The sequence below is a fragment of the Camelus bactrianus genome, chromosome 6, assembly GCF_048773025.1.
Source record: "Camelus bactrianus isolate YW-2024 breed Bactrian camel chromosome 6, ASM4877302v1, whole genome shotgun sequence".
Lineage (NCBI taxonomy): Eukaryota > Metazoa > Chordata > Mammalia > Artiodactyla > Camelidae > Camelus > Camelus bactrianus.
Genome location: NC_133544.1, coordinates 11887001 through 11907709, shown reverse-complemented (window position 1 = coordinate 11907709; position 20709 = coordinate 11887001). Strand labels below are relative to the sequence as shown.

Genomic DNA, 20709 nt, shown 5'->3' with positions numbered 1-20709 from the left:
CCTCCTCCATGATTTCAACCCCATCAATACTCTGATGAGTCCCCGACATCCTCCCCACCCCCAGGTGGAAGGTTGACAGAAACAGCTTTCTCCCACCACACGGGGCATGCTCGGTAAGGTCCCCTGCTTCCATCTTTTTCTCCACTAGTCTGTTCTTGGAAGTGGCGTCTCCACCTGCCCAGTCACTCATGTTGGATGGCTGGCCTTCAGTTTCTTCCCTCATCTCCATCCACAGCATCCATGTAATTACTCAGTTCAACTCGTAAATATTTCCCACATCCATCTCCTCCTCTTCAGCTCCCTCACCAATGCCCCAGATTGGTTTGGTCAAGACTTCCTCCCCCAAATCAGTGCACAGCCTCCGATGGGATTCCCTGTCTCCATCTCACCACCTGTCTCAAAGCCATCCTCCAGAACACAGATCTAAACTAATTACTTCTGCTTCAAACCCTTCAGTGGTTCTCCAGTCATCCATCCGTGTGCCTACCCATCCATCCATCCATCCATCTGTCCACCAATTTATTCATTCATATAGCAAATCCTTATGAGTATCTATTATCTGGAAGGCTGCACTAGACACTGGTCCCTGGTGTAACTCAAGTTGCTTTTAGTCTCACAGAAGAGGGGAGAAGGGAGGGGAGATACTCCTAGAGACAGTACAGGACTTCAAGGGAGTTCATAGGAGGTGACCTAACCCAGCCAGAAAAGCCTTCCTGAGCAGCATGTTACTCTAAGATCAGGAGAAGAGGGAAGGGGCAGGGAGAGAGAGAATGGGCACCTGTGGGGGACTGAAAGTAGCTTGGCAAGATGAGCTAGGTGTGAGGAGGGCGTGGCCAGAGGGGAGACAACAAGAAGCTGAAGAATCTGCCAACTGATTAGAAGCGGGGTGGGGACAATCAGGGACAAATCTGAGATGCTCCTCAGTGCTTGGTCCTACAAGCTCCCCCAGATTATTTGCTAGATGGATGGATGGGTGAGATGTAGCTGGCTGGGTGGCTGGGTGGCTGGGGAGGTGGATAAATAAGATAAGTAAGTAGAAGGATGAGGGGGCCGAGGGAGAGATGGGTGAGTGAGTGGGTAAGTAGACGGATGAATGGGTGGGTGGATGGGTAGGGGGTTTTGAGGCTGGGTGCTGGGACAATGGAAATATCACTAACAGAAACAGAAAAGTGAGAGGCAGGAATTGCTGTGGCTCCCCTCCAGCCACCTGGCATCTGCTCAAGCTGCCTGGGCTGGTCACAGAGGGTCCTGCTTCTTCACCCCGGCCTTATCACAGCCAGCCCTCCCTTCTGCCACTCCCTGAGGACAGGCACCCCTACATGGAAACTGCATCTTGCCAGGAGTGTCCCTTCTCTACCTCCTCTCCACAGGGAGCTTGCTCCTCAAAAATCAAAGGCACAGTGGATGCAAAGTGTTCTGTAAATGAAAACAAGTAGATGGGATGGAAGAATCAAGCTACACTGCATGAGCACCCTCCATGTGCCCAAACCGTTTCTGCACATTCATCCTCTCTCTCAACACCACTCTCATCAGCGCTCATTTGACAGATGAAAAAACTGAGGCTGCTCAAGATTCCACAGTTACAATGTAGGGAGCCAGGCTTTGAATTCAGACTGGCCCACGCTTTCCTTTACAACATCATGATTGTTACCAAGCAGCCACCCACCATCTCCAGGCTCCAGTCCTTCCTCAGAGATGCCACCACAAGGGCCAGCAGGCTTAGTCCTGGGCCAGCCTCCTGCACCTGGAGGATGCTCTGCCAGGTCAACCATTTCCTCAACACTCATTGAGGAACATCTGCTGTGTGCCCAGTGCAGGGATCCCCAAGGTGGCAGCAGTTGGGGTGAAGAATCCAAACACAGAGCTGCTGCATCTGCGTCACTTTATCGTCTAGCTGAGAAACCCAGCAACCCAACACCTAAGAGCAAACCTGCAGACAAACGCCTATCAGCATAGAGGCTTCCGAGGACTTTAGCATCCAAGTCCAAGAGCAGTTACGTGCCCGAAAGAAAGGAAGGGCCTCTGACTCCAGCTAGGAGCTGTCTGCATGTTCCAAGCCAGAAGGCGGAGGTGCCCAGCACCGTCATTCAGCTGGCGCATAAACAGTGATCTAATCTGTCGCCCTTTGTTCCGTGTGGCGGCAGGCTGGCACGCGCACAGTTACTCACAGTGCCCCGTGGCTCTGCTCGGGGAGCCCCCAGCACTCAGAGCTGGGAGTTTCCTGTGGGCTCAGCTTCCCTTCCCTTTGGCTGGTCAAACTCCCACATGCTTTCAACAGGGCTGTTTCATTTCCTAAAAGTACCCTTTTCAGAGGCTGCTGATGTTTCCCTCTGGGGCAGGAGTAGAAATTAGGCAGCATTTTTTCCTCGGTCTCCAGCCTTCCCCTAAATTGCCTCACTCCAGCAACAGCAAGGAAACAGTCTCATTTCTAAAGCCCTCCTAACTGTTTCAAAGTTCAGTCCCATCTGAGCTCACAAAGTCACTGTGAACCCATTTCACAGAACCTGAAGCCCAGAGAGGCTCACCTAGTTGCTTAAATTCACACAGTAAGTTGGGGGGATCTGAATCCAGCATCCAGATCCCCAACTCGCTGCCTTTAAGCTCTTTTGACCACAGTGAGGAATGCACTTGACCCTGTCACCAGCACACGCAGACATCATACACACTCACGGACTCACAGAGAAGCACACCTCCCTGGAGCAATACTTACCCTACTGCTTGCGATGCACTCTGATCATTTCCCCTCTGTTTTGTTTTTCTAAATGCAGGTCGTGAGCTACTAAATTGATTTTCTGACCCACTAATGGGTCAGTCAACATCCCCAGTTTAGAAGCAGCTGGACTGACCCTTGCCTGCTCAGCCTCCAGACCCCAGGAAGGGGACGGTCTCTGCAGCCAGGTGAGGGAGGAGTGGGCAGGGGGCGGCAGCCAGTCGAAGGGGCTCTGGGTCCTCTCCGAGCTCTGCCCTCAAACCTCAAACAGCCGGCTTCCTCCAGCACTCGCTTGCTCACAGAGGCCTGGGGAGCAGACAAGCCGCCCCTGGCCCGCCCGGCAGACCCCCCACGGGGGACCCTGCAGCCAGGACCTGCGCTCCCCCTCCGGCGATTTCCCGCAGACCACGCCTCCCAGCTCGGTCTAGAAAATCCCAGCTGGAGGCTGCCCATTCCTGAGCTGAGACAGAATCATGTGAACTCAGATCTGGTGTCAGGCTGGGTGGCTGTGAGGAACCCGCGCCAGACAAAGGATGAGGGCTGCGGAACCACTCCCTCCACGCACACTGGGCCTGCTTTCCACGCACTCCAGATGCAGGGAGTGACCTTGTGGGAGCACCAAAGCCTAAATTAGGGGCAGGGATCCAGGGACTTGAAGGATGGAAGCAGCAGGAGTGGGGTGCACTGATTCTCCCCATCCAACCACCTTTGAGTACCTACAAGACTCCAGGAGATACAGGATGTTGAACCCCAGAGCCGGGGGTCCTCACTTGAGCCAGACAGGTTGACACTCAGATAACTAGAAGGTACCGGCAAGAACAATGCAACAACAGGCAAGGGCAGGGAAGCTGACATTTCCACTCCCACCCCAGGCTATTACCCCTCAGCCGCTAGCAACCAGCATCCCGTCGGTGGGTCACAACTACATTAGCAAATTCTGGGGAGTTTGTAAAAAATAACATCACTGCCCAGACCCTACTCGAGATGAATGAAATCATACTTTCTAGAGGTGAGGTGCCAGCACCAGAGTTTTTAATAGCTCTCTGGATGATTCCAGAGGGCAGCCAGGTGGAGAAGCACTGATGGGGAGGTGGGTTGGATTCTGTCCTCAGATCCTTACTCCTGGGCTGTGAACAAGGCGAACATCAATGTTTTTAAACAGCAGGGCTCAGAGCGGGGAACAAGCACGGGACGCTGGCCTTGTGGGGTCTTCTGGCTGTTGGGAGCATTTCCTAAACTCCCTCAGCACAGCAGCGCTGACAGGACCCCTGGACATTACGTTACCTAGCCCAGCCTCCTCATTTTACAGACGGGGAAACACAGGCTCAGAGGGGCGAAGGCTCTGGATAGGGTCTCACGGCTAAATGATTGAGCCGTGATTCTCAAAACCGCTGCTGAGCTGTTTCGACTTAACCGCCTCGCTCCAAGGTAGTCTCCTTGGAAGCAGATTGTAGGATATGTTGCTGGAGCCAGAAAGCCAACGTCCACTATGCATGGGGGGTCATGAAGGATGTTTGTTCCCCCTGTTCTGTTGGGTGATTTTTGGTTTCATCTTCTCCAGAGAGCAACTCGCTACAGTCCTGCCTGGTGGCTGTATTGGTAGGGGTACCAGGAAAAATCCACTCTGTGGGGCCTGGGTCTCCGAGCAAATGCTCCCACCCATGTCAGTTACAGCAGAAGCCCCGCCTTGTCACAGCACAGTTGTGTGCACATAGACACAGAGGCTATTTTTGAGTGTAGGGGTCTGGTGGGCTTTCCCTGATGTCGTATGAAAGGACGGGTGGGTTAGGAGTGCAGGATCGACTTCATGCTGGATGCCTGGCTACCCCCAGGACACCTGGCCAAAGAGAGCACCCCTGACTCTCTTCATAGGGCAGCCCAGCCTAACAGGACACGCACACACAGGCTGTCTATACCATCAGCACCTCCACCGGCAGGAACACTGAGGGCACCGTGTCCCCCCTTTCCCCGGGGACCCTCCTTTCCCTTCCCATTGGGACTGCAGACAGAGGGTTGAAGCTGCCTTCAGTGTTGCTCAGACCGGCTAGCCCATGTCCTGCGTGAAATGCCCACCCAGGAAGAGAAAAAAGCGCCGGTCCTGTGCTCTACTTTGGTGCTAGGACTTTGTCTTAAGTCTAAAACAGGAAGGAAGGACTAGAAACCATGACACCAAGCACCAAGCAGTGGCCTGAAGGGTCCTAGACACCCCAAAACCTCAGCCCCCAAACCTCTTCCAGTAAACTTACAGCTAAGTAAAAGTAGTGAATTTGTGATTAAAACATAACCTCAAGAGAAACCCCCAGCCCCTATTCAGACTTCTCTCTTTAAGCCCCAAACGGCAGAATGTTGGAGCTGCCATTGATGAGAGGGGGCATTTTAGGGAAAGGTGAGAAGGCCTGAGCCATGTGGGGTGCTGGGGTGTGGTGACCACTAGGGCCGCCTCTGTGGCTCTTTCCATCCTGGAAAGACATAGCAGCCGAAGTTGGGCCAGGCCTGCCACCTGCACTCATCTCTCTCTCTCTCAGCCCCGTGACAATAGTCATGAAGCACTGCAGACCCACTGGGATGGCGGCCAGAGGAGGCTGGGCGGAGCCTGGGCATCCCACCTGTGCCCCCACGAACCTGGAGGCTCTGATGGGCTGGTTGACTTTTCTGAGCTGCTCTGGAGGCTGCTTAGAGGGCAACAGGGCCCTAGACCACAAGGCCTTCAGGTGCCTACTGGCCCCCCAGGGGTCCAGGCAGCCTGGGAGTCATCAGAGGGATGGCTCTGGAGTCTGCTCTGAGCTGGTGGCAGAATGTAAGGCCTCTGGCACATGGCACTAACCCCGAGGTCACAGGATGGAGCAGAAAGCGAGGCTCTGGGTCAGACTGCAGAGTTAAGTCCCTGTGCTGCCACTGTCTGGCTCTGTGACCTTGGGACACTGCATTCCTGGATGACCAGTAGACTTTTGTGAGACTTAGAGACGAGGTCCAGCAAGTGCCTGGCACTTAGTAGGTCCTGGATAAGGGGTAGTGAGGATGCAGTGATGATGAGGGTGGTGGTGGCAGTGGCGACAGCACCACACCCTCAGGCTAGAAGGGCCTGCCCCACCATCTGATTCTCCCTAGAGAGGGGGATGGATGGGCAGGCCAACCTGGTAAGACGTTTGTCACAGTGTCCTACCGTGTTCCCCACGGGCCCTCTACTGATTTGGGGCTAGCTGGGGTAAGGCCTTGGAGGTTCTCCAAGGGCTCTGAAAATACAAGAAATGTCTGTCATGAGCCATCTGATGTTGGACTGCAGGGACCTTCACTGACTTGTGCATTGAAGGCTGGCCTTGGCCTCCCCAGGCCTTACACGTCAGCACACACCTATATCAGAGGAGCAATGCAAGGTGCCACTTTGTTGCAAGTTCCAAAGTGGCCGAGTGTGAATTAGGATGGCCTCAAGGACCAAGAGGAGGACCAGCAGCGAACCTCCTAAAGTTCCTGGCCCCCCAGCCTCCCTCGTGGGGTCAGAGAAGAGGAAGGAGTCACTTAAAATCAGGGAGAACAGTCATGGCCATATTGGGAGCATGTGCTTTGCACCAGGCTGAGCACCTTCCAAACATTTCCTGTTTTAACCCCCACATCAACCCTATTTTATAGGCAAGGCAACTGAGGCTCAGAGAGTGCCAGCAACTTGCTCAGCATCACACAGCAGGGAAACTGCATAACTGCCTGCCTCCAAAGACAGGGCTCTTGACTGGTTTCCTGTTGCTGCTGAAACACATTACCACAAACTCAGCAGCTTAAGACAACACATATTTTTCTTTCTTTCTTTCCCCTTCCTTCTTTCCTTCCTTTCTTTTTGGTAGAGATACTGGGGATTGAACCCAGGACTTTGTGCCTGTTGAGCATGTGCTCTGCCACTGAGCTATCACCCAACCCTCTCCTTTTCTTTTTCAGCACACATTTCTTATCTTACAGGCTGGTGGTCAAAAGTGGGTCTTGCTGGGCTAAAATCAGTGTTAGCAGGCCTGCATTTCTTCTGGAGGGTCTAGGGGAAAATCTATTTCCTTGCCTTTTCCAGCTTCTAGAGGTTTCTGGCATTCCTTGACTCGTGGCCCCCCTTCCATCTTCAAAGCCAGCAGTGTGTGTCTCTGACTCTGACCCTCCCGGCTCCTCTTCCGCTTTTAAGGGCCCTGTGATCACTCTGGGCTCACTGGAATATCCCAGGACAATCCCCCTATTTGAAGGCCAGCTGATTAGCAACCTTAATTCCAGCTGCTGCCTTAATGTCCCTTTGCCATGTGAGGTAATGTTCACAGGTCCCAGGGACTAGGAACTCAGCACCATTGAGGGGCCATTGTTTGGCCACCACAGCTACCATGTTGCACCCGTTTAAAACCCTGCACGGCAGTACTGTCTTTGTGCACACGCATCTCCCAGGACTCTTGTTTAAGTGCAGATTCCAGATCTGCAGGGCTGAGGGTGGTGGGGGGCAGCGAGCTTCTGCACTTCTAACCAGCTCCCAGGCCTATGAGCCCACACCCACCTTCCTCTCTTTTGCAGCCTCATGGTGATCGGTACAATGTTGCCCAAGGGGTGGGCACTTAATAAATGCTTGACACTGAAAGAATGAGGACAGCTGAGGTGGGGGGCTGGGGGGTGGGGAAAGAAGAGAGGAAATAAATAAATAAGTATTTAGAACACCCCCCCCCCCCCGCCCCAACTCCTACCCTGGACAAAGCCTAACAGGAGAGAGGAGGAAGCACAATGAAACCAAAGCCATCTGGACCAACCAGTAGAGCCATCAATGATGTGAGGTGAGGGCAAGGCATGTTGCCCTCTGGGCGGGGCTGGGCTTTGAGCTCTACCCTGAGAGTGGGGGATTGGCAGCGTGGGCCCCTCCGCCCCCGGCTGGGAGGCTCTACATGTGGCCTACCCACTTCCCGGCCTCTGTTCCTCCTTCCAAAACTCTTCTCATCAGTCTTCAAGGCCAACCCCCCTCCATTCTCCAAAGCACTGTTTCCCAGGTGAGCCACAGGACACCTACCTCAGTATCCCCTGTTCAATGCAGGTTCCCAGGTCCTGCCTTGGATTCACCGAATCAGAATCACTGAGGGATGGGGGTCCAAGAAGCTGTACTTTGGGCAATTCCCTCAGGTTTTTCTGACACAACTAAAGTCTGAGAACTATTTGCTTTAAGGGCGGCTCAAACGCCACTTCCTCCGCACAGCCCTCCCTGACACCCAGGGGACGAGCATGTCCCTCCCCACCCCATCCCACAGCACCCACTTGAGCTTTCCCTGGGTTCTTTTCAGCCTTTCCTGGCCAACTTGAGACTTCTGAGCGGTGAGGCCTGGGTGCTGGATCACTGTGGCTGGGACCACAGAGACAGAAGTTGGCCAGTGAGTTCTGAATGACAGTTGGGTTCTGGACAAGGGCACGTGGGTGGCTGCTTACGTGCTTTGAGTTACCACTACACGGGAGCACTGTGCTTTCCCTAAGGTGCACTGATGTGCCTCACAGCAACTCTGCGAGGAAAGTACTGTTATCCTGGCCTTACCACTGAAGAGACCAAGGGTCACACGGCTGGCAAGTGGCAGTGCTGGGACTCAAGTCAAGGTCTGAATTAATTGTATTTTAATAATTACCATTGCAGCGCATGGGAATTTGTATGATTATTTGTTAGTGTCTGTCTCCTACTCTGGATGACAAGCTTCACGAGGAAGGAGGAGCTGGGTATGTATTGTACTCTGTTGGAGAGAAGGTGGTTTGGCCCAAAGTGCACAACAAAAATGTGCAGAACATCTGAATGAATAAATGACTCTAAGCTCCTCTTTCTTTCTGCAGCCTTCCTGGAAGGCCAGCGAAAGCCAAAATTGGAGCTGGGAGCTAACAAGCTGGGGGAGGCAGTCAGGCTATGGAATGAGGTAACAGGAAGAGGCTTGGTTATGACTCTGAGGGCATGTGGGTGGGTGGCCATGTGTGAAGGAGAGAGGCTGGTCTCTCTTCAGAGAGTCTGTGGTCTGTCTGAGAACGTCTGAATTGTCTGGGGCATCTTTCCGGCTTGGAGCCCAGCGTAAAAACCACAGGCCCCTTGGTTACCATGGCAACACCCTGGGCCTGCCACCCCCGTCGGCCTCCTGCCTCCAGCCCTGGAGTGCTCCAGTCCATCAATTAATAACCTAATAATGTCTGACAACAATCACTCCAAACACCCAGGCGGATTTCCTCTTGAGAAACCGATTTCTCCGGGGAGTGAGAGCTACAGAGATGCTCATTACACTCAGTCTGGGCCACATGCTAAAATCTAGTTCTCTGAATTCAAATTACTCTCTCTCTTGCTTCCCCTTTTTGTTTTAAAGGCACGGGGCTGGCAGAGCTGGTGACAGAAGCCTCAGAAGTTCCAGGGAAAGAGACACCAGAGAAGCCACCACGTAGCTCACCTGCTCCCTCAGCCCTGAATCAGGACCAAGAAAACTGACCCTGACCAAACAGGCTCTGCGATAAGGCCCCAGTCACGGACATTTGTATCAATGCTGCTCTTCTCCTAGGAGAAACCCGACATCCTCAGCAAAGAGTAATTAATTTGTCACCATGGCACCCAGAGAAAAAAAAAAAAAAGCAAAAAGGAAGACTTGCAATTTGTGGTAGATTCAAGATGGCTGGAAATTGATACTCTTCTCGTGGAGAATTGGGGTGTAAGTCCCCTTCCTTTGAATCCAGGTGGGCTCTGTGACTACTGGACCAACAAGATAACATGGAAGCCACATTGCGCCAGCTTCTGAGTCCAGGTCTAAAGAGATGGCAGCTCCCACCTCCTGTTTCTTGAGATAGTTGCTCCTGAAACCTAGGTGCCCCGCTGTGAGGAAGCCCAAGTAGCCTCTTCCGGAGGCCCTGCTGAGAGTACCCGAGGCCCTGGGTGGCAGCCCCAGCTGACAGCCAGGATCACCTGGCTTGCCACATGTGCGTGATCTTGGAAGAAGACCCTCCAGCTCCAGCTGGGCCATCCCAGCTGAGGCTGCAAGGAGCAGAGATAAGCTGCCCCCACCAAGCCCTGTCCAAATTGCAGCTTTGTGAGCAAAATGATGAGGACTGTTACTTTAAGCCACTATCTCTTGAAGTGGTTTTTGATGTAATAAAAGATAACTGGAACATAAGTATTATTTTTCTCCAAAATCACGTAAGGGTTTATCACACCTTATGAGATGGGTGTAATAATCTTCATTTTCCCTATGAGATACTAAAGCTCAGAGAGAGGTATCGTGTTTGAGACCAGTCAGGTAGGAAGGATGAAACTCTGTTTTCTACTCTTTGTGTTAGCTGTTAGATGAATCTCCTTGCCCTGCAGTGCGTGGTGTTCCCAGAAGCTGCAGCATACAGTAATGAGAAGAGTACTCAGAGCTCACATTTAGGGGGCACTGCAAGGCCTTCAAGGCAAGAGCCTCACCTGCGTGATCTCATGCTCTAGGAGGTATGCTAGATTTCCATTTCACAGAAGGTGATACTGAGGCTTAAAAAGAGGGCATGTGACTTGCCCAAGGTGACAGCTCTAATAGGGAAGAGCCCAGATTTGGACCCATACCGTCTGGTTCTGGAGCTGGGCTCGTCTACGTAGTCTAACGCATCCACATTGTTCTGGCCCTGTTTCCTCTGTTAGACTCAGAAATTCTTTTCCCTCCTTCCTTCTTCTGGAAGCTTAACATGTGTTGGGGGTGCAGGTGGGGTGAAGCCAAACCTAACCATATCATCTCAACTTTGTAGAGTTTCAGACTATTCTCACATCTCTTTTTGTCCTCACAACCCCTCTGTGAAGTGGCGTGATTAGTATTCATCTCCATTTTACAGAGGTCCAGGCACGGCAAATGACCTGCCCAAAGCCACACAGCCTCTGGCTCCAAGTCAGCGCTCTCTCCTCTGCCCACCGCTAAATCCCCAAGAGCCTTGCCTCGCGGTTGGGTTCTCCAGCCGAGGACTACCTGGATCGTTTGACTACAGGCAGGGGCCCTGTCAACCAGACAGCCCACCTCGCCCTCCTTCGACCAATCATGGGCAAGCTTTCCCCTCCCTCCCTCGGTGGCAGGGGGGCTTGTTCTGGCCTCGGTGATGCGCCCTGTACCTGAGGAGCTGCCCTTCTCGGAGGAGGGACCGCGCAGATTTAAGGCAAGAAAAGGGAAGCCTGGTTCACACCCAATCTTTGGATAGCCTGTGCCTTCGAGTTACAGGAGGCAAAGGGTTAGCTGTCTGATTTTTGTTTCGGTGTGTGTGTGTCGGGGGTTGTTAGTAATCACCAGGTGGCCACGGAGCCAGCCGAGGGGGTGACTCCTAAACCCGGCAGCAACCGCAAGCGGGAGACATTCCACCCGCCGGCCCTGCCGCGGCCGCGCCGGCCCGCCGCCCTCCCGCACCCGCCTAGCCCGCTGCGGGCGCCGGCCCATGGCCTCCCCGCCCCGCCCCGCCCCGCCCCGCGCGCACGTGGGGCCCGGGGCCCGCACCCTCGCCGCGCGCTCGCGGGTCTGCGCAGGGGGAGGCGCAGAGCTGGCTGCCCGGGACCGGAGCTGCCTGCCGCCCGCACGCGGTTTCCTGGGGCCCGCGGCCGGGGACCCCACCACGGTGGCGAGAGGAAGAAGACTGGCTCCGGGGATGAAGGGCACGTACCTGCGCGGCGAGAGACCTGGGCACCGGCCGCAGTCACCTCGCGCGTCTCCCGCGTCCCCTCCTCCTACGGCCGGCGCGCGGCGAGCAGGGTGGACACTGCGTCCTTGGGCTGCTGGCGGGGGTGGCCTGGGGACGCTGGCGGGCCGGTTTACGGGCTAGGCCCGCCTCCTCCTCGGTACGCGGGGCTGCGATGTGCCCCATTCCCCCCATCCCTCCTCCCGCCCCCGTCGGGCACACCCAGTCCTGCCTGTCAGCATCCTGCCTTTCACTGTGACCACAGGCCATAGGCTAGGCGCCGGCCAGGAAGAGTCGCGGTCTAGCAGACCGTCCTGGAGGTACAGCACTCCCCGCCCCCACTACCATCCTGTCCCCGGGACAGTCTCCAGATCTGCCAGTGGGAGCTCAGCCTGGGCCTGGCTGCAAAAGGAGAAGGGTCCTTCTCCAGCCACAGCCAGAACCCCTAGAAGGGTCCACGAAGGGACCTTTCTGTACTGTTCACTTCCTGGTCCCCAGCGCCAGCACATCAGTAGCCACTCAGTAGCTGCAGTGTGCCTTTGCTTTCAGAGCCTCTCTCCACCTCAGGGACCTCAGTGCTAGGGCCCAGCGTTGGAGGAGGAGGAGGGGGGAGGGGGGAGTGGTTTGGGAGTAGGGGGTGAGGGGGATGGAGGGGGAATGGGAGGTGTCTGCACTTAGGTTTGCTGTCTCCTAGATCCCTACTCTGATGCCTCCTAGGACCTGGGTGTGCCTGCAGCAGGGGCGGCCAGGAACAGCACAGAGACCAACCTCCTACTGGTTTTGTTGAGAATTCAAAGAAGCTTTAGGGGCCCTCCACTCAACAAGCTCATGGATAAAAGCATTAACAACAGTCACAGGTCTGGGATTTTGAGTACTTACTGTGTGCCAAGCACTGTTCTAAGCACTTAAATACATGGACACATTTGGTCCTCACTGCTCTTTGGGGTAGGTACTGTTATTATCCCCATTTTACACATGCCAGAAAGAGGCCCAGAGAGGTCAAGTAACTTGCCCATGGTCACACAGGTAGTAAGTGGAGACAATAAGATTCAGCCCAGGCAGGTGAGTCCAGAGCCCCTATCACCATCTGCATCCTATCCCAAGCTACCCTTTTCTGTACCCTTAGTATCTTCTGCTCTTTCACATCTGCACACCTTAACTCCTGTGTCCCTCTCAAAAGACCTCCTGCCCCCAACTCCTGAACTCTTGCCTCAGGTGGAAGACCTGAAAGTCACCTCCCTTTTCAAGCCTTCTTGGTGGCCCTGACAATTTGTGCTGAGCCCCCTCCCTACTCCTTTGGCTCCCTTCTCTGCATTCTTTGCACTGCCCCTGGGGTCACTGGCCCACAGCTATCTCTCCTCATTCCCAGCCCAGTGCCTGGCTCAGAGCAGGGTGCCTTAATTCTGTTTGGGAAATGAGTTTGGGACTGGTCACTGCAGGAGTCTGCAGAAGTTTGTGTGGTTGGTTGTCAGGACAGATGAGCGGGGGTTAGGGATGGAGGGCGGCTGGGGCGCAGGTGGTGGAGGTAAAAAGACAGATTGATGGCTCGCCTTCTGCTAACTCCTCTGGGTGGCTCAAAGCTCCACACTTTGTGACTTGGCCGCTAGGTGAGTCTCTGGAAGGAAATGGACTGTGGGCAAGAGAGCAGAAGATACCCTGGCACGTGAGGCAGAGGGAGCAGGGGGAGGCAGAGGGAGCAGGGGGAGGCAGAGGGAGCAGGGGGAGGCGGGGAATTTTGCTTTTCCTGTTGGGCACCTGCCCAGCAACCTGCCAGCAGGCTCTTCTCAGAGGCTGGTTCGGCCTCTTCTGCTGCTCCTCATTTTGAAATTCCTCCTTCTTGCAAAATCTTCACAAATGGAGTTTTCTGGATTAACTACTCATGCCATAAAAATGCACAGATACTTTTTTAAAATTGCCATAGTGAAAGTAGTTGTTAAGAGTTTGGCTTGGAAAGCCAGAGTGCCTGAGTTTGAATCCCAGCTCCGCTACCTGCTAGTAGCATGACCTTGGACAAATCCCTTCACCTCTCTGTGCCGGGTTCCTAGTGTGTGAAATGGGAGCATGACTTCAAATGGGGCTTGAGAGGATTGCATGAGTTAAATCAAGTAAAGCCCTTAGCTCAACACCCAGCACATATTAGGGTTCAATAGATGTTAGCAGATACCCTTTTATATATGGCTCTTATTTGGATGTTAACTATGTCCTTAGTGCTTATGAAAGATCTCTTTTCATCCCCAAAAGTATTTTTATTCTCTTTTCACAGATTGGGAAACTGACGCTCAGTGAATTGCCTAAGGCCACTCAGTTCTGAGGGTCTGAGCCAGGACTTGAACAGAGTTTCGACCATGAAGCTGTTTCCTGCAGCAATTATGTTCTGCCTCATCCTATCCCCCTGGGGAAGGAGTGGCGTGTTTTAAAGCCCACCATCAGTTACTAGATCCAGGATTCTGACTCTCAAAGGCACAGTGCATGCCATGTAGAAAGCTAATTACAAAGTGAATCCCACCAGGGCTGCCACATTGCGCAGTTCCCGGTGGGGGCCACATACACTGTAACCTGTCGGGTGGTGGCTTCTGGAGTTGGGGCATTGTGGCAGCACTTGGTAGTCCTGCCTCCCTGCCTCTCTTTAGCCCACAATCTTTGGTCACACATGTCCAAATATATCTAGAACCTTTCACAGACTAAACAGTCAATTAAAACAAACTTCATTTGACTCATGTTTCGTTTTTTAGAGACAGAACAGCATGGCACCACATACCAGTTACTTACAGATCCAGAACTGGCCTGTGTTTCAGTATTGGCATCTCTGGCCACGTTCTCCCTAAGAAAATGCTAAATTCAGAGAAGCAGAGGTTCAACGCAATGCCTACAAAAGTTGCCTTTTGGCTAAATTTTGCTGTTTGCTGGTGTCAAGATGTCCAGTCCTTGACAGGGGCAGCAGAATTTGTTGTTTCATAAGCAAAATCTGGCTCTGGCTGTATAAACAACAAACAGCTCACTTGGTTAAAATGACGCATACATCATTTTCCAGAACCTTCTGGGACCTAGAGAATAGTAAATTATGGCCCACGCTCATGGAATGCTGATTTGAGGTGCTGCACTAATAACTATCTTTCTTGACCACAGGAATCCTCTCCCACGTTGGGCTGGGCTCCAGAGACGTGGTCAGAATTTCTCCATACCCAGTGCAAGTGACGTTTACGTCCATTTCTTCTTTTGCAGTCTCTCGTGGGTTTTTGGTCTTGGCGTTTGCATTTTCACGGTGTCAAGCCCAAGGCGGCGCACAGCAGATGCTCAGAAATGGCAGCTGGTGGAAAGGATGGGAGAGGTGGTTGCCGCTGGCCGGAAGCGGCCCGCCCAGATCCACTCTTGCCCTTCTCCATCCTACTCCACTGATTGTATCACGGGGTTCCCCTGCCCTCTGGCTTCTGCTGGCTTGGCCAACGGAAGCCACTCACTGGGATCAGAGAATGGCCAGGGCCTGGTGTTGGGAGAGTATTTATACCCCTACCAGGGTTGCTCCAGGTTGGCTGCCTCCCTTTACTGCAGTCATCAGCTCTTGTTGGAATCACTGTCCTGCACCGCTCTCCCCTCTTCCTCCTCCAGGCCTGGGGACAGTCACAGCTCCCCAGAGATGCTGGTCCTGGGGCGCTGCACATTCCGCATTGGTTCCTTTACCCTCCCCACACCCTTGACAACCATTCCTGTATTAACCTCTCCCAGCCACCCTGCTTGAGTGGCCCTGCTTCCTGCCAAGACCCTGACTGATGGAGAAGTGGACATGCCAGATGCATCTTCACTGCAGACTCACACTAACGGAAGGATGTGTGCATATTTCTGAATGCGTACAGATTATCTACTTTAAAAAACTATTGTTTCTCCAGTTCATTCTTCCAATTAGCACAGCTGGCCAGTCTCGGAGGAAATCTCTCCTCATCCTCCAAACGACAGAATGAGTCCCTGCTCCCTCACTTGGCGCCAGCAGTGCCAGGCCTCGCTCAGCCCCGGGCCTTCCCTTGCAGATGCCCCTGCCCTGAGCTTCCTGACACCGTGAGCTTCCTTGCTTCCCCTTGGGGCAGACGGCTTTCCTTTTGAGAAATATTCGAAGTTGCTGAGTCAAGCAACTCCTAGGATGGTTTTAGGCAACAAGGCGCTGGTTTTTCTGAGAATTATCTTTTCTGGCATCAACCACACTCCAGCAGGCTGGGGCCTGAGCTGATTAATCAGATAGCTGACCTGATTAATGCCACAATGTTGTTTCCGCTCCTGCTCAGATAATCTGTAGGCTCTCAGACAGAGTGTGACTAACTTGGACACTCGATAGCAGGAAACTCTGAGTCCAAGTCCAGGTGAAGCATGAACACACACATCTGGAGAGCTGAGCTGGGGGACCCGAGTCGCGTCCCTGGCTGGGCTGCAGACTCCTGGAGGAGGCCTTCAGGCTGGGCTTGCTCAGGCTGAGGCAGTTGGGGGTAGGGGTAGCATCTGAGTGTCTGTGTGCAAATCCCAAATCTGTCGCTTTCTGGTTGTTAGAGCTCTGGCAAGTTATGCAGCCTCCCAGAGGCTCAGTTTCTTCTTCTTTAAAATGGGGTTAATAATGAAGGTCAGTGTAAGAATGAACTATAAAGGTGATCTCAAGCAATCTGGTTGATAAAGAAAGTGGGAGCCCAGACTAGCAGGTGCAAAGAGAGCAGATTATGCTGGGAAGGCACAAAAGAGGGGTTGACTGACTGAGTCAGGTGGGCCAGGCCAGGCTGGGCTGGAGTTGAGCAGCCTCTGCCTTGGTTCTCCTGCTTATGGAAAATAGATCGCGTCCTGGCTCTTCACACTGGCTGTGTGACCTCGGAAAGTCACATGACCTCTCTGTGCCTCAGTTTCCTGATCTGTGAAATGGGGATAACAGTACCTCACAGGGTTGTTGTATTAATGAGTTAGTAAGAATAAATTTCTTACAACTTTAGCGAGTGCTCTGTAAACATTAGGACACCTTTTTCATCCAGTGCTATGGAAGGCTTATGTGTGCCCCTCCAGCTCTGGTTCCAGGAGCTCCTCCAGACTTATCCATCTGGAGCCCCTAAAGGGAACCCCTGGAAGTTCCCTGCAGCTTCCCTGGATAAGCTTAGGTGCCTCCGATGGGGACTGGGGAGAAGGATGGTGAGAAAGGGCTGAAATGGGAGAATTTGTAGCCTATTTGGGGCCTCACCCAGAAAATTTTGGTGAAAATTCTCCCTGTGTTAGGCTTCAGACCTTGCCTGGCTGGCTCCCAGGCTGTTGGCTGGTGTCTTGGGGGTGATAAAGGTGTCAGGAAAGCAGTGTAACCTCAAAATTAGGAGGTGCTCCCTGGAGCCAGACAGCCTGGGTTCAAATCCCAGCTCAGCCACTTGCCTGGTTATTTAACCTGTCAGGGCCTCACCCGTAAAGGGAGGCTGAGAACAACAGCACCTGCTTCACAGAATGTGCTGTAACGTGCTCTGAACGGTTCCTGGCCTGGAATAAGTGCTCGGTAAACGTCAGCTATTATTAATATGCCACCAGCCACTGTGCCCTCTGACTCCCAGGGACCGCTCTTGTGGTGACCAGAATCAAGGCCCCTTTCAAGGACATCCATATCCTAATCCTTGGAACCTGTCCATTTGTTGCTTTACATGGGATGAGGCACTTTGCAGGTGTGATTAAGTTAAAGATCTGGCGGTGGGGAGAGTAGCCTGGGTTACCCAGGTGGGCCTGAGGTAAGCAGAAGGGTGAAAGACGGAGGCAGAAGAGGGACCGTGTCAGTGATGTAGGGCAGGAGAGACTCCACCAGCCACTGTTGGCTTTGAAAATGGGAGTTGGCCATGAGCCAAGGAATGCAGGCAGCCTCTAGGAGCTGAAAAAGGCAACGAAATGGATTTGCTCCTAAAGCTTCCATAAAGGAACTCAGCTGTGAGACACATTTCTGACCTCCAGAATTGTAAGATAATAAGCTTGTGTTGTTTTAAGCCACTGTTTGTGGTAATTTATTACAGCAGCAGCTGGGAACTCGTACAGCTGCCAAGACCCTAAACAACTGCATCCTTGAAGTAGGCACCATGTGAAGTCACCTTGTGGTAGTTACTGAGTCCCTGTGGTGTCACCCGTGCTGCATGCCTTCTGGATGTGTGGGGAACACACTGGAACTGAATGTCTCCTGGGCATAGGCACTGCCAGGAATGAAATATTCAGGGTGGGAGAGTGCAGGGTGGGCTCAGTTGGTTGAACAAGAGCTCCTGGAGAAGCTGAGCTCAGCAGGACCTTGAAGGAGGGCGGGTGTGGGGGTTGGACAGGGAGGAGGAGGAGGAAGGAAAGGCATTGCTGGAAGCAGCTGAGTGGGATCAAAGTCAAGGAGGTCAACCTAGTTATTCATTCATTATTCACTCAGTTCCTGTGCTCCAGGGCCTGTCGAGGGGACCTGGAGAGGGAAGCTAGTGAGATAGACCCGGTAGAAGCCAGTATGCCATTATAATAAAACACAACAAGCCTTACAGTGGGAGAAGTATGGCTTGTAGAGGGGGCACATCAGGATGGACTTTCTGGAGGAAGTGACTCTTCATCACAGGATGAACTGAAGGTTTGTTCTCTAACACTTTGGGCTCTGTGTGGTGCTCTGCACTCAACAGATGCTGACTGATAGGAGTTTAGCCATATAGTTTGTTATTCCCTGTCCAATTCTGTCATAATCCATCTTCTCACACTAAGGAGACGGTCTCAAGTAGGCACTAGCATGTCTTGAGCACCACTTTGATTCTTGCTAGTCTCCCTTTATAACCTAGAGAGCTGGTCTCAGATGTATTCTGCAGGCAACAGGGGCTAATTAAATTAAATTAAATTAAATTTAAAAAGTTCTTAATTACCTTCCTTTGTGGCTGGGGGTACTGACTTTCCATTTTGGGGAGTAGAACACAATTTCCTTTAAAAAACAAGTGTATTTAAGTGTAATAGAACCATGAGTGAGTGAGTGGAGGGTTCTTCCTCTTGCCCTGGAGTTGACCACTGGGGTCCAGTTGAGGACAAAAAGGCACTAAGTGCCCCCCAGCGAGGGGCCTGACCACTCCTGCAGGACCTCCCCATCCTACTTCCCATCCCCCACACTCACACGCTGTACTGGGGAGGGCAGGCACTGATTGGCTATGAGATTCTCCAAGAGTATTCTCATAGAGCTGAGGGTGGGGCTGCTGCAGGGAGAGAAGCCCAGGGGTCCATCACTGAGTGGACATCCGCTTAGGCAAGGGACATGCTAATCTGCTCAGTGTGCCTTTTTGGACAGGGAGGCAGGAAACCTGGAGAAAGACAGGAGCAGCCAGTGGACAGGGAGTGGCCTGCATGCCCTCCAGCTGTCATGCAGGGTTGTGGGGCTGAGTGGCTAAGGGGGAAAGGAGCTGACAGCTCTCAGGAGGGCTCTCTGATGGGGGCAGGAGCCAAAGGGGCATGAAGGAGATGGTGCTGGAGCCGAGGCTCCCATGTCAGGGATCTGGCCAGCAGAGAGGCCCCCGGGGACCTCTGAGGGACTCTGCCTTGTGCCCCTGTGGAGCCACACAGGGGGCAGAGAAAAGAGATGATCTACAGCAAGAGGACCTCAGTGGTGACAGGCTGCATCATGGGCCACGGATCCCTGTCCTTCTCCCTCCTGCTCCCAACACACTAAGGGAGCAGGCCCTGGAGGGGTGGAGAAGGAGGGTGCCCTGGGCCCTGTCCTCTCTTTAGAATGTGGGTTTTTAGACCCTTTTTGTCCTCAGTTGGGGGCCCCAGGGGTCATTCTGAGGTAGCAGGGTTGGTAGCCAAGTTACAAAAAAACGTGATGGACTCTGCCCAAGAAGCTGTTGAGGAGCACAGGGGAGATCTGAAAATAGTGATGACAAGTTTCAAATTTCTATTCCCTGAACATAGGTTCTGCAGTAACCCTGTGTCCAAAGTAAAATATTCAAAGAAAAACATTATGCATATAACAAAATGGAACTTGAATGGCTGAGTATTTGAAACTGGGATTGACACATCAATTACAGCTATGATTGGAGGATGATGGGCAGGGAGGAGCCATGCTCAAACTCACCTGATCAAGAGGAGGGCAGTCAGGGTAGCCTTCCTGGAAGGGGTGACTTCTAAGCTGAAACCCGCAAGGGAACTAGGTGGTATGCTGGGAATCCTCCCAGCAGTTGGTTACAGAAGGCGCCCTTTGAGTGTTGATGGTGGAGGATTTCTCATTAGTCTAGGGGTGTATTGTCGGAGGCAGATGCCCTCTTAGTTAGATTAGTCACCTGAGGCAAGAAGGAGAAACAGGGCGGACCTCCCACCAGTTACTCCTTGAATTAAGATCTGTCTCCCCAGCTAGAATGTGAGTGGTATGGGCAGGGACCAGCTTCCCCGACTTGGGGCTACCGCCCAGCAGGGAATCCGTTTCCCGAACGAATGAATGGCATGGAACCGGTGGAGGGATCATTTGAGACAAGTTAAAGGAGGTGATGCCTGAGAAGCCCAGGCACCGCAGGAGTTCAGTAGGTATTAGCTCACACTTCTGGAAGGCAATCAGGCTGGGACTGGGTCCTTGGGCTCCTCCCCCAGTGCTCTCCCCTGGGCTTAGTAACTGCAGTTACCTAGGGGCAGGGCATGTCCCCAGGGGACCTGGACAGTATTGGACTTTGGAGATCTGCCCCCAGGGACCTTGGGCAGGGCAGCCCCTCTGGCCAACAGCGCCACCAAAGGCCACCCTCGCGGCACACCCTCTGGGAGGAAGCATCCTGAGCCCTCGAAGCACGAAAGATTTGGACACTGGAATGGCAGGGACCTCCCTCCCGGGTTTTCTCCCCCTCCAACCCCAGAGGCCTTTATCTGAGACAAGATTTTGAATTTTCTGCCCCAGGAGATGTCGGAGGCCGGCCTTGCTGAAGGTTGGTGGTCCTGTCTGTCGGGCGGCAGCCGCTGCGGTCCCTGTGCGCCCGCCCCGCTGTCTCGGCCCCACCAGAGCCGCCCAGGCGCACTTACCTCTCGGTCCCGGTGCCGGAGGCCGGGCCGCGGCTTGGTCCCTCCCGGCTGGGCCCAACCCCGCTGGAGGGGAGGACGGCCGCGCGGGGGCATGGTGCGGGGGCCCTGCGCTCCGGCTCGCCCGCTCGCCGCGCCGCCGCCACCGGGAGGAGGAGGAAGGGGCGGAGGCTCCCGGCGGACCCACGGCGGCGGGGGCACAGCTGCCACCCCGGTGGCCGGGTAGGGTGCGGCTTCCAGAAGAGCTCACTGGGGCCATTGCTCTCCCGTGGGGAACATGGAGGGGCCCAGAGGCTTCCTCCCACCCTATTTATTTGGGGTCTCTTGCGGGAGGGGAGGTGGCGAGCAGGTGGCCAGGTTTTGCCTCT

At 53.6% G+C, this 20709-nt stretch overlaps 1 protein-coding gene across 3 annotated transcripts in view; it reads right to left on the bottom strand.

Moving 5' to 3' along the window:
* GPR68 (G protein-coupled receptor 68) overlaps positions 1 to 20709 on the bottom strand; it is a 28194-nt gene extending 7485 nt beyond the window's left edge. The window contains exons 1-2 of one of the 3 annotated variants that reach the window (XR_012507419.1): positions 20345 to 20709; positions 14044 to 14657 (exon numbers count right to left, since the gene is read on the bottom strand). The gene's annotated coding sequence lies outside the window, so the exon portion shown is untranslated. Of the gene's footprint in view, positions 1 to 11335; positions 11731 to 14043; positions 14658 to 20344 lie in introns of those variants that run through there. The other 2 variants (XM_074365145.1, XM_074365146.1) reach the window with 2 other exon arrangements.